Source organism: Hevea brasiliensis, chromosome 5 (genome assembly GCF_030052815.1).
Source record: "Hevea brasiliensis isolate MT/VB/25A 57/8 chromosome 5, ASM3005281v1, whole genome shotgun sequence".
Taxonomy (NCBI): domain Eukaryota; kingdom Viridiplantae; phylum Streptophyta; class Magnoliopsida; order Malpighiales; family Euphorbiaceae; genus Hevea; species Hevea brasiliensis.
In genome coordinates, this window is record NC_079497.1 from 43,657,298 (window position 1) to 43,670,856 (window position 13,559).

A 13,559-nucleotide genomic window follows, 5' to 3' on the forward strand; every position below is an offset into this window, starting at 1 on the left:
TGACCGCACGAGGAAGTTACGGCGCAAGCAATAGCCAACCCCAGGACTGTGAGAAACCCTCAGAATTTGGTTTTGAGACATAATTAAAGACTTATTGAAGTATAATTGACATTAGAAATGCCAAAGAAAATTAAAGAATTAGTATAAAGAAAAACGAAAAATTCAAGAAACCAACAAAAATCGGTGTTACCGAAAAATTGGGAATGCAACCATAAGAGGGGCATTTTGGTTATTTGACACCTAAAGTTTGACTTTTGACCTCAATGTCCATTAAAAATAAGTGATATTACACTTTCAAAATATCATGAAAAATAAAAATATGGTACATAATGTAAATAGTGGAAGTAACGAGGCAAATTTGCAAATTTAGTAACTTTAATTAAATAAGTCATTTCCTAAAGTTAGTGATCCACTAACTCACATTGTGGGACACCTATATAAATCATTTTGGAAAAATTAAAAATCATCATCAACCTCATTTCAACACCAGCCGACACTAATTCTCATAAAAGCTCCCATGGCTGCCCCATTTTCCACCTTCATCTACCCATGATCAAGCTTTGTTCTTCCTAAATTCCTTCACTAAAGTTGGACTATACAACTTGGCAAAGAGTGTGGCAGCAAAAAGGGAATGATTTGAAGAATTTTTAACAAGCTTCAAAAGAGATAAGTGCTTGTTCTCTATTGTTTCTTCATTAAAGTTGTAGTAGAGGTTGTGGTGTGTTAGATTATGGAAGAAATTGTGAGATTTGATGAGTTATTGAAGTGTACCATTTTGGGCAGCCATGGAACTGAAAGGTAAGTGGTTTGTTCTTATATGAATTTGATGGGTAATGAAGTTAATTAGAGTGCTTAAATGTATAAGAGTTTGATTTTTATGCATATGTGTGAATTGTGAATGTAAAGTGAGATCACATGTTGAAATTGGGAAGCCTGATGTATATGAACAATTTGGGCAGCCTTATGGTAAAGTTGGAAGTGTTTAAATTCATGAAAGGTTTGTTGAATTATGATACTAAAAGTGGCAGCATATGTATTTGATTTAGTAGAGAATGAATGTGTAATTTAATGATGGAAGTTATGTGTAATAGTTAGGAGTATTATGTGTATATGTTGTTATAAATGGACTTTGTAATTTAGGAATTGTATTTGGTGTATTTAAAGTTATTGTATTCTACCCAAAGTGACTATAAAATGAAGTGATAAATGGTTGTGGCATGATACAAATGCAGAATTTGGTTTGGGAATGAAGTATGGTTAGTTGAATGTGTGAATGGTTAAGGCTTCAAAAATGTGTTAAGGGCAGTAAGTGTTTTAGGCTATAAATGGAATTGTGTGACTCCAATTGGTATGAGACTAATTGGAGGTGAAACTAGGCACAAAATGTGCCAACTTTGAAGAAGAAAGCCTACCTAAATTCTGTCCAGAAAGTGGCATGAGAATTGACCAAATCCGGATTAGTGACATTGCAAACCTGAAAACTGACCATTTGAACAGCAGTCAGTATTTTGGCCGTAACTCACACAAAACAGGTCCAAATGACTTGACATTTATACCATGGAAAGATTAGACATAGTGCTACAACTCTTATGAAGACACTAAAGCCCATAAATGACCAGAACCAAGTCAAAATGCTTGCACAAATTGGGCTACAAAAACTGGCCGAATTGACTTTGACCTAAAAATGACCTAAACTTTGCAATAAAGTGCAATCTGTCCAGCATTGGTAAAATGACCATAACTGGGTCTACTAAACTCCAAATGACCTAAAATTTGTGGCAAAAGTTCACTAAGACATAGACCTACAAGTTTTTAACTCTGAGCAGAACCCGAAAACTGAGGAAACTAGGTCATCCGGCTAGGTCAAAACAGCATACTAAAATCTAATAAATTGCAATAAAATTCAATGAGCTTTAAAATGAAATTGGTAATACATATCAATACTTGAGGACTATAAAATATGACATATTGGTAACATTAAAATTAATTCACCTAGTGTGCATTAAAGGTCAACATTATAGGTTGACTAATGAAAGGAGTAGTATCAATAAAATTTAATTATGGAACCTTATGATTAGAAACAATTTAACTGAGTACTGAAACACTTTGAATTGCGTGTTTCAGTTGAAAAGGATATTGAAGAGCATAAGGAACATTGAGTCAAGGCCAAGAGGCGATGCATTCGAGGTCTGTGCACAATACTTTTTATATTCACTACTTTTACTAGAAAATTTATTTAGAGAAATGAGTTATGAATATTTTTTTATTGTTTTGGCTTTGAGAATTTTATTGGAAATTATTGTATTGCCTACTTTGTATATGGAAATTTTGAGATAAAATGTGATTTGTTGTTTGTATGAAATATTTAAATATTGTGATTTGAAATTTTTTTCAATTCGCACTTAGCATGGTAGCCCCTTACTATGTTCCTCCTCCACTTATGGGGTTGAGTTTGATATTTGATCACTTTCCTCCCTCTCTGGCTTGCTAGTCTGAGGTGAGTTTCGATGAGTACTCATTAACTAGCTAGCCACCTCCCTCATTGATTTCGATCAGCGGGGTGAGTTTTTCTTGTCGTGGTGTACAACACGGCATGTTCGAAAAAGTTTGTGTCATGACCTAAGTTATGTTATTGATTGGCAACACTGTGTTAATCAATTATTTGATCAAATTTGTGTTATATGAGCTTTGAAAATTGTGACATGAAATTATGAATTATTTAAATTGTGAGATGAAATGAAGTTTATTGGGGTTGTATTTGAGAAATCATATTGGGAGTGTTTTCCTTTTCAAGTTTGAAGAACTATTTTCTCAAAATACAACCGGCACCCTACCAAAATTTTGAAAAATTTTTATAACACCAGATTTTAATCTATGATTTAAATTTCATGAGAATTGTTTTAAAATCCCTTGTAGCATATTTAATGGGTTACCGATAGGCGAAGTACGGTAATTCATTAGGTGTACTACGGAATCATGTTACATCTTACAGAGGGGTAGGGTGTGACACTAGCAGCATATTGAAATGCAAATTGTGACATGTTGATATTAGAATCAACCTATCCATGATGTATAAAAAGGGTCAACATTTTTGTTGACCAGTGAAAGGCATAATGACCTATGAACCCTAAAAATAAAGAATTAAATATTGAAGTTTGTAAATGCCCTAGTATTACCTAGTTCACTAGTTTGGATAGGTTGACATGCCAATAAGTACTGACAGCTATATGGATTTTAATAGCCTATGGCTATACAGATTTTTAATAGCCTATGGCTTTATGGATTATGTTTTTAATAGCCTATGGCTATATGAATTTTTAATAGCCTATGGCTATACGGATTATGTTATGATACTTGGCTTATTGCCTTACTGATTGATTATATGGCTTTTTAGCCACATTGTTTGCATACTAGGAAACACTTTGTGACTGATGGTGTGACGGTCTGAGGTACTAGGTACCCAGTGCTATTTTAACTATTTATCCAGTCTAGTCAGTGTATAGGCTACACGAGCAGTCAATTAAAACATTATTTCATTCAGGTAGTTAAGTTAAGTTAAATATAAGGAAATTTTAGTACAATTAAATTAAGTATTGAATGAAATAAGTATTATTAGGGATTCCTGAGTATCTGAATTATGATTTATTTCTTTTTTATTTGTATATATTATTTTATTATTGTATTATTACACCACTAAGTAGAAATACTTAGCGCAATGGAATTGTTTCCTCGCGTAGGTACTGAAGGTAAAACCCATAGATAGTTGACTGAGATTTTTGGAGTCCAGATCTGCAGAAGTGTCAAAAGAGTTAAAGGTTGTCACCTCTTCAAAAATACATGTAGATAGGGCTCACATTAAGCATATAATGTATTTTGTATATTTTAATTATTTCTTATATTGTAATTCAAATTCCTTTTATTGTAATTCAAATTAAGAAATTGCATTGAGTAAGTTTGTGATGTAATTAATTTGTATAATATGTAGACTGTGAACTTATGTAATTAGTTGACAAACTATGTTACTTAATGGAATTGAACATCTTGATATATGAGTTGATTCTGAATATGAATGAGATTGAAATTGTGAATATAGAGAATATGTGAGATTTACTACACTAGTCAGATTTAATAAACAACGTTAGTGCCTAAACCATTTTTGAATAAATATATCAAGAACTGTAATGAAATCATATAAGATCAGATGCTCCCGCACACCATGTTGCACGCCTTGCTCGGCCACACTGTAGATGGGTGAGGGGTCTTGCACCTAATTGGTATACCAATCGATCCAACTATATAAATATAAGCCTAGTGTAACACCCCTATGCTCGGTAGTGCGTTCTACTGTTCTAGTGACCAGTGTCTGTCTGGACAGCTAGGATGCCTAGAACTGCATTTAAATGTTAGTGAGGAGACATAAAATAATGAAATACAAAAAAGGAAAATACAAGAAAAATAAAGGAAAAATAATAGCAAGGAAATGTAACCAAGTTAAACGAGTCGATAACCGTAGCGATGGGTGACCGCACCGGGAAGTTACAACGTGGACTGTAGCCCTGGATCATGGAGAACCCTGGAAAATATTTTTAAGGCTTAAATAAACATCTATTGAAGTATAAATGACATTAGAAATGTCAAAGAAAAATTAAGTAATTAGTACAAAGAAAAACAAGAAATCGAGAAACTGACAAAAATCGGTGTTACCGAAAAATCGAGAATATAACCCGAAGTGGGGCATTTTGGTAATTTAACACCTAGAGTTGCCTTTAGACCTCAATGTCCATTAAAAATAAATGATATTACAGTTTAGAAATGTCATGAAAAATTAAATTGTGATACATTATGTAAATAGTGAAAAAAGGGAGATAAATGTGTAAATAATGGAACTTGAAATAAATACACCATTTCCTAAAGTTAGTGCTCCACTAACTTACATTGTGGGACACCTTATTAAGCATTTGGGCAAGTTAAACTTCATCTTCAACCTTTAGAAACCACACCAGCCGAAATTCTCCCAAGGACCATCCATAGCCGCCCACATGCAAGGTACACTCCACCTATGTTCAAGCCAAATTTCTTCTACTTGTCTTCATTAAACTTGACAACCACACCTTGGGCAGCACTTAGGGAACAAGAAAGGTAGGTTTTGGTGAAGTTTTGAGGAAGTCCAAAAGAGGTAAGTGATTATTTTCAATTCTTGTTTCATTAAAAGTGTAACTAAGGTTGTGGGTAGTTGAATTATAGAAGAAGTTTGAGGTTTGATGAATTATTGATGATGTACCATTTTAGCAGCCATGAAAGTTAAAATGTTTAACTTGTTGTTTACATGTAAATGATGGGAAAATAGGTTGATTAACTCTAATGGAAGATGTAGTAAGTTAGTATTCAAGGATGTGCATGTTAGTGCTTGAATTAAGGGTTTGAAATGGGACCTTGATGCTTTGGCAAACTGCCATGTTTGGCAGCCTATAATATTATGAATTTGTATGTGAATATGAATTTTATTAATGAAATATGATAGTGTTAAATTGTGGGCAACATGTGTAATTGATATTGAGGTATGAGTGTATGGAAGTGTATGTGTGATATTGATATTGAGATATGTTGAATTTTAGTGGAAGTGAATGTTGAACTTGAATGGTGTATTGTGTGCATTGAACACTTGAGTGTTCTGCCCAATATGCTTGCTAGAATTGTGTTTAGTAATTGTAGAAGTGCTATGAATGAATAATGATGTCACAAGGAGGAGAAGGAATGTCAAATTGGAAGTGTAATTGTCTTGTGCATGTTTTGTGTTGTTGGCAATACCTAAATTAGGTTATAAGTGCAAAACTGTGAACTCAATTGGTATGAGGCCAATGGGGGGGTGAAACTAGACACCAAATAGGCCAACTTTCATGGAGAAATGTTGCCAAAATTCTGCCTAAAAATTGACTTTAAAAATGACCAAATCCGGATTAGTGACTTGAAAGCCTGAAAATTGACCATTTGGGTAGTAGTTAGTGTTTTGGCCATAACTCACTCAAAATAGGTCCAAATGACCTGAAATTTTTACCATGAATAGATTAGACCTAGAGATACAACTATTATGAAGATACCAAAGCCCAGAAATGACTATAAGCAAGTCAAATAGCTTGCACAATTTTGGGTACCAAAACTACCAGAACTAAAAGTGACCTAAAATTAACCAAATTTTGCAAAAGGTGCAATCTGTCCAGCTTTAGTAAATTGACCATATCTTGGTCTATACAACTCAGAATGACCTGAAAAATTTCCCCGAGTGCAATAAGACATAGAACTACAATTTTTCTTCTTTGACCAGAAGCTAAAAACTAAGAGAAATAGGACTTTAAGCAAGACCAATCTAGCACACAAAAATTAAGAACTTGACATTTACATACAATGATACTTGAAATAATTTGTCAATGAATGCCAACTTGTAAAAATGGTAATTACACTATATTGGAAGCATATTGAAATGCAAAATGTGACATATTGGTAACATTAAACCTAAATCACCTAGAGTGCATCAAGGGTCAACATTATAGGTTGACTAAGGAAAACAATAGAATTAAATAAATTAATTATGGAACCTTATTATTAGAAACAATTTAACTAAGCACTGAAACACTTTAAATTGTGTGTTTCAGTTGAAAAGGATATTGAAAAGCATAAGGAACATTGAGTCAAGGCCTAGGGGTGACTCAAATCAGGTCTGTGCATAATACTTTTTATATTCACTGCTTTTACTAGAAATTTTATTTGTAGAAATGAGTTATGAATAATTTTTTATTGTTTTTGCTTTGGGAATTTTATTTGGAAATTATTGTGTTGCCTACTTTACAAATGGAAATTTTGAGATAAAATATGATTTGTGGTTTGCATGAAATATTTAAATATGTTGATTTGGAATTGTTTTGATTCACACTTGGCATGACAATATTAATATGTTCCTCCTCCACTTGTGGGGTTGAGTTTGATATTTGATCACTTTCCTCCCTCTCTGGCTTGCCAGTCTAAGGTGAGTTTGGATGAGTACTCATTAGCTAGCTAGACACCTCCCTCATTGATTTCGATTAGTGGGGTGAGTATGCCTTGTCGTGGTGTACAACGCGGCATGTTCGAAAAATTTGTGTCATGACCTAAGTTGTGTTATTGATTAGCAACACTGTGTTATTCAATTGTTTGATCAAATTTGTGTTATGTGAGTTTTGAAAAATTGTGAATTGTTTGAATTGTAAATAGTCAATAAAAGTTTTATATACCACATTTTAAATTATTATTGTGTACCACTGAGTAAATTTTACTCAGCGATAACTTTTTCATTGCTGTTTCCGGTAGACAGACGGACAGAGCAGCAGAGTAGGCTGCTTGTGCTACATTTTGAGATTTCATCGGTATATTGAATATACCTGTAATGGCTCGGCCCACTAGTGATATTGTCCGCTCTGGGCCGAAGCCCTCACGGTTTTAAAATGCGTCACTAGGGGTTATGAACCGCCAACTTATAAACCCAACATCTCTCCTGTGTTTTGCCAATGTGGGATTTGCCTAGGGTGTTACAATCCACCCCCCTTATGGGACTCAGCGTCCTCACTGAGGTTTGCCCCACCATCGCTCAAGGTTGCACACGGAGCAGCTCTGATACCACAAATGTAATGGCCCAGCCCACTAGTGATATTGTCTGCTCTGGGCCGAAGCCCTCACAGTTTTAAAACGCATCACTAAGGGTTACGAATCGCCAACTTATAAACCCAACATCTCTCCTGTGTTTAACCAATGTTGAATTTGCCAATGGTGTTACAATACAAATGTAATGGCCCGGCCCACTAGTGATATTGTTCGCTCTGAGCCGAAGCCCTCACGGTTTTAAAACACGTCACTAGGGGGTTACGAACCGCCATCTTATAAACCCAGCATCTCTCCCATGTTTTGCTGATGTGGGATTTGCCTAGGGTGTTACAATCCACCCACCTTATGGGACTCAGCGTCCTCATTGAGGTTTGCCCCACCATCGCTCAAGGTTTCATGCGGAGCGGCTTTGATACCACAAATGTAATGGCCCGACCCACTTGTGATATTGTCCGCTTTGAGCCAAAGCCCTCACGATTTTAAAACGTGTCACTAGGGGGTTATGAACCACCATCTTATAAACCCAGCATCTCTCCCATGTTTTGTCGATGTGGGATTTGCCTAGGGTGGTATAGATAAATACCTGTACAAAAATTCTTCAACTATGCTCCTCTCTGACTGTAGCAGCTCACTCTACTGCTATGTCCTTTTCTTTATCTGCGACAGCAAGTTAAAGTTATCGCTGAGTATAAAAATATTCAGTGGTTCACAATAAATATAAAATGAAAAATATAAAACATTTGTCATTAATTCATAGTTTAAATATTTCACAATCATATTTCACAAATTTTTTTCTTCAAATCCCATTTATAACAAATCACAATTTAAACATTTCACAAATTTCAAAACTTAATATAACACAAATTTTATCAAATAATTTAATAATCATAGTGTTGCCAATCAATAACACAACTTAGGCCATGACACAAAATTTCCAAATATGCCTTGTTGTACACCACGATAAGGTAAACTCACCCCACTAATCGAAATCAATGAGGAGGTGGCTAGCTAGCTAGCTAATGAGTACTCATCTAAACTCACCACTCAGACTGGGAAGCCAAAGAGGGAGAAATATAGTCAAACTCACCCCATAAATGGAGGAGGAACATAATAAGGTACTGCCATGCCAAGTGTGAATCAAAACAATTTAAAACTATAATGTTCAATTATAATTGATACAACAATTAAACAAACTTCATTTCAAATCTCCATTTCTAAAGTAGGCAACACACAAATTCTCAAATAAAATTTCCAAGGCCATAACCAAATTTAAAACCATATTGTTCAAATATTTCATACAAATCAATAAATAATTTTCATTCCAAATTTCCATTGTAAAATAGGCAACACAACATTCTCAAAATTCATAATGAATAAAACACATTCACAATGTATAACAAATCAATTTTCATTGTGAAAACTATAATTTAAAAATTTTTGTGGACAAACTTGGACTTAGTCGCCTATAGGCCTTCCGGGTCTTTTTCAGCTGAAACACAAAATTTATAGTTTCTCAGTAACTTTGTCTCACAACAATTCCAATAATTAATTCCTATAGCTTAAACTTCATCCTTGAACATTTTTATGTTGAGGTTACTATTCATAGTACTATTCAAGTCAAAATATTGACTTTCTTATGCTTAAAAGGTATGGGAACTCCCACTATTCTCACATACCACATTTTGGTCACCAATTTTGTTGGTTTTGGTTGTTTTCTCAAAACTTAGGTCTTTTAGGCAAAATTGCAAATTTTCAGTTTTGGTGTCCTATTTTATAATATTCCATTGGTCATGTTGCTGTTAGAATTTAGCTAAGTTTTCTTCATAGAAATTGTTCCTTATTGCCTTAACATTATTCTCCTTTTTGAATCACTCCATTTGGAGTTTTGTAGCTCAAGTTATAGCCATTTGAATTATGGATGCCGGATTGGACTTACCTAGATTTTCTGGGCAAATTCTGGGTTTTGGCAGTTTTAGGTCACCAATTTTGGGTGACTAAATGACTTGGTTAAGGGCATAATTTGGGTCTGTGTTCTTCATGAAAGTTTTAGGTCTATATCTCAGCTTTCTACTGGTAAAAATTTAGGTCATTTAGACCTGCCTAGCCCAAGTTATGGCCACTGTTCATTTGGTTATTTTTGTACAGGGTAGAACACCCAATTCCAGATTTGGCCAATTTGTTCACTCTACTATGGTCACTTTCTGGGCATAATTCCCATATGAAAAATGTGCCATTTTGTGTCTAGTTTCATTCTCAATTGGCGTTACGCTAATTAGGTTTGTAAATTTTCAGTTTTGGTCCCTGAAAGGGACCTTGGTCATGCTGCCTGCAGAATGCCTATAACCAATCCGAATTTAAACTCAATTCCAACACTTCCTACACACCACAATTGGTGACATATGACCATTCTTCAGCTCAAACAAGGTCAAACACACCATCTGACCAATTCTCAAAATTTTGTCTCCCAAACCCTAGGTCAAGAACCCTAATTTTGCATTTACCACATTTCATGAAATCTAAACATACCAATCATTTATCCTTAGTCCCTTAAGCCTAATTACACATTTAATTCTACTAAAACACCATAAACCCCACTATTCCCATGGCTGCCAAATTTCCCATAAGTCCATACATTAATAAATTTCCAAGTTTCTTTACATAATTTCATCAATTTCAATTATATTTCATGTATAGACCATGCATATGGTGAGAAAATTGGCTTACCTTATTCAAGCAATTTTTCTTCTTCTCCAATCTTTAATTTCCTTCTTCCTTTTTATTCCCAAGTGATGTATCTAGGTCTAAGAGTGTGATTTTGTGTTGGAGTTTAAGAAATTTATGGGAAGAAACTAGAGAAAATCAAGCTTTCTAAGTCCAAAAATGGTGGAAATGAAGAGAAAATGAAAGAGAGAAATGGGAGAGAGGAAGTGACGGGTGAAGAAGAAGAAAATTTGAGTTTTTACTTTTTTTGTTATCCTTTAATTTTAATTGGTCCCTTTTGCATTGTATTTATCCCATAATTTTCTAAATTTTAATTATAGCTTTATGATGTCATGCATGATGTCATTAATCCTTATTTTCTTTTCTTTTTTTTTCTTTTTTTTATGTAATTATTTGGCTATTTGACTTGGTCAAAAAGGTTGAAAAATTAAAATTAATTTTGACATCATATATGATGTCATCATCATGATGTAATAAGTCCCATTTTTATTCTTTTTCTTTTTCTTTAATTTTTCAATGGCTCTTTAATTTAATTTTCGATTCCGAAATTTTTGTTTCTTCGATTTTATTGGACAGTCAGGTCAGGAGTCACCTCTAGGGGTGAATTAACCAAATTGCTCCTCGCCGGTTCGACCCAGTTTGCAAATAATTCAATATTTCTTTTGGATCCCTGACCTAATTATTTGACTGGCTTAACAATTCTTTTTCATGATTTTTTCTTTTCCACTGTGTTCGCAATAGTCCTAAGGACCGCGGTGTCACATTTTACGGTTCGAAATTTTAGTTTAAATTGACCTCACAGTCGTTCCCGAGAAGGTCACCCATTGTTGTGACTCTCGGCTCATTTAACTTCTTACGTTCTGTTTTTCTTATTTATACTTAACCAATTGACAATTACTAATTGTTTGTGTTCAGAGCTTATCTAATTGTCTTAGACGTGGTTCTAATCCCCATAATTATCTATACCGACACCGATCACCAGAGTAGTGAAATATACCAGACTATGCAAATAGGGGTGTTACAATACCATATTTTATAGTTTTTGTTGTAATGTATTTGCTCTGTATGTATATATTGTACTTGGTCTTGAGCAGTTGTAAACTAAAGTTATAAATTATTTTGGCCTGTAAAAATGTTGTTCTATAATTTTCTTATCTTAGCTTTGTAATACTTAGTCATTTTGCATTCTATTTTTGAAACTACTGAAAGTGATGTTGAATTGAGTTTGACTTATGTTTGAGAAAATTGATTTGTGCTGAGCCATATTGGAGTTTGGAACTGAAACAAATATATTGAAAGTGTTTTCTACAGGTTTTTGAAGAATTATTTTGCTCCAAATACAGACGGCACTCTGCCGAAATTTTTATAAACCTAATATGTGATTTAACTTCGATTAAAAATTTTTTTTTAACACCTGTCAAAAGTGCTCACCACTGTAAAAAGAAATAAGAAAATGTTTAAAATCCCTTGTAGTGTATTTAATGGGTTATCAGTAGACGAAGTTTGGTAATTCATTAGGTATACTATGGGATCATGGTACATCTTACGGAGGCATAGGGTATACATAGTCATAGTATTATTATTTCATATATGATGGAAACATAGGTTCCAAGTGTATTTTCCTATGACTTATGTGTTTAGCAAACCATTTAGGTAATTTATATTTTATATATCGACTGATTTCATCTCACCTTGTAGTGGGAAAGTGGGTCACACATACCTATTTCATGTAATTTAGCATGTAGTGACTTATTAGGGATAAGTCCTTACTAAAAGCAATTTAATTAAAGAACCTTTCTTTAGGTTCAGTTTCACTATTTTGACTTTACATATCAAATTGAGCGATTACACGTTATTACTTATTTCTTTGAAATGTACATATCACTTTATAGTGGGAAAAATAGGTCCCGCATACCCCTTTCATGTGGTTTAGTGTTTAATGGCTTGTTAGTGTTAAATTTCTACCATAAGATAATTTATCTCATGGACCTTTCTTTGGTTTCAGTTTTGTGTTTTACTTTTACCTATCCATATGATTAGTTTATAGCTACTATTCGGCCATACTTCCTTCATAGAATTGTTCCTCTGTCTTATCTTTATTTTACATTTTGAATCATATCAATTTGATTTTTAGAAATCATGTTATGGTCAGATAACCATAACTGACTCATTTCTAGATTATGATTCCATAACTGGGCAGCTTTTGAACTTAGAGTTTACCTAATTAATGGAACATGTTGCAGTTACTGTTAGGCATAGTGATCTTCATAGAAATTATTTTCCTATGTCTTATGATCATTGAGAGATTTATATCTCAAATTTTCAAGTTTTTTTGGAATTATCTATGGCTAATTAACTAGGCTAGACTCCTATACCCTGTGCCAACAGATCTTCAGTTCAGGTCAGTGACTGCAAGTGACTTTTTGAGGTTCTTACATTCATTATTGAGGAAGGCTCCTGAAACAAAGTTATAACCTTGTTTCTTAGGTTTCTAGAAAAGTATGGCTCCTCTCATTTGGATTTTTTTAGTGGGAGTTATGACTAAAAGACTGTTCTGGGGTCAAGTGAAGTCTAGTCAGATTCTAGGTTTTGATATAGTGACTTGTTCTAAATATTTCACCTAGTTCTCTTGATTTCTGGGTTTTAGTCAAAATACCAATTTTGTAGGTCTATGTCCTATGGACATTTTTGCCACTAGTTTCACTACATTTGAGTTCTTGTTGACCAAGTTATGGCCATTTTGCCAAAACTGCTTGGGTGAGTTTATGTCCAACAGTTTCTGGACAACCTAATTCTAGGCAGTTTTGTGACCCAATTTAGGCCAATAATATGGTTTGGTTTTTGGCATTTATGGGTTCAATGGTCTTCATGAAAATTGTAGCCCTATGTCTAAGCTTTCCAATGGTATCAAATTAAGGTCATTTGGACCAGTATAGAGGGAGTTATGACCAAATGAATATGTACTGTTCATTTGGTCATTTTCTGGGTTTTGTGCAAGGTCATTTGGATCTAGGCAGTATATAGGTCAAGTTTTGGATAGAATTTGGGCATGGTTTCTTCATGGAAAATGGGCTATTTTGGGTGTACTTTCACCTCCAATTGGCCTCATACCAATTGGAGTCACATATTTTTAGTTATGGTTCAAAACTCATGTTGGACTCCTTGAGTCCCAAAACCTGCAGAAAATAAGCACTCCCAATTTCAAT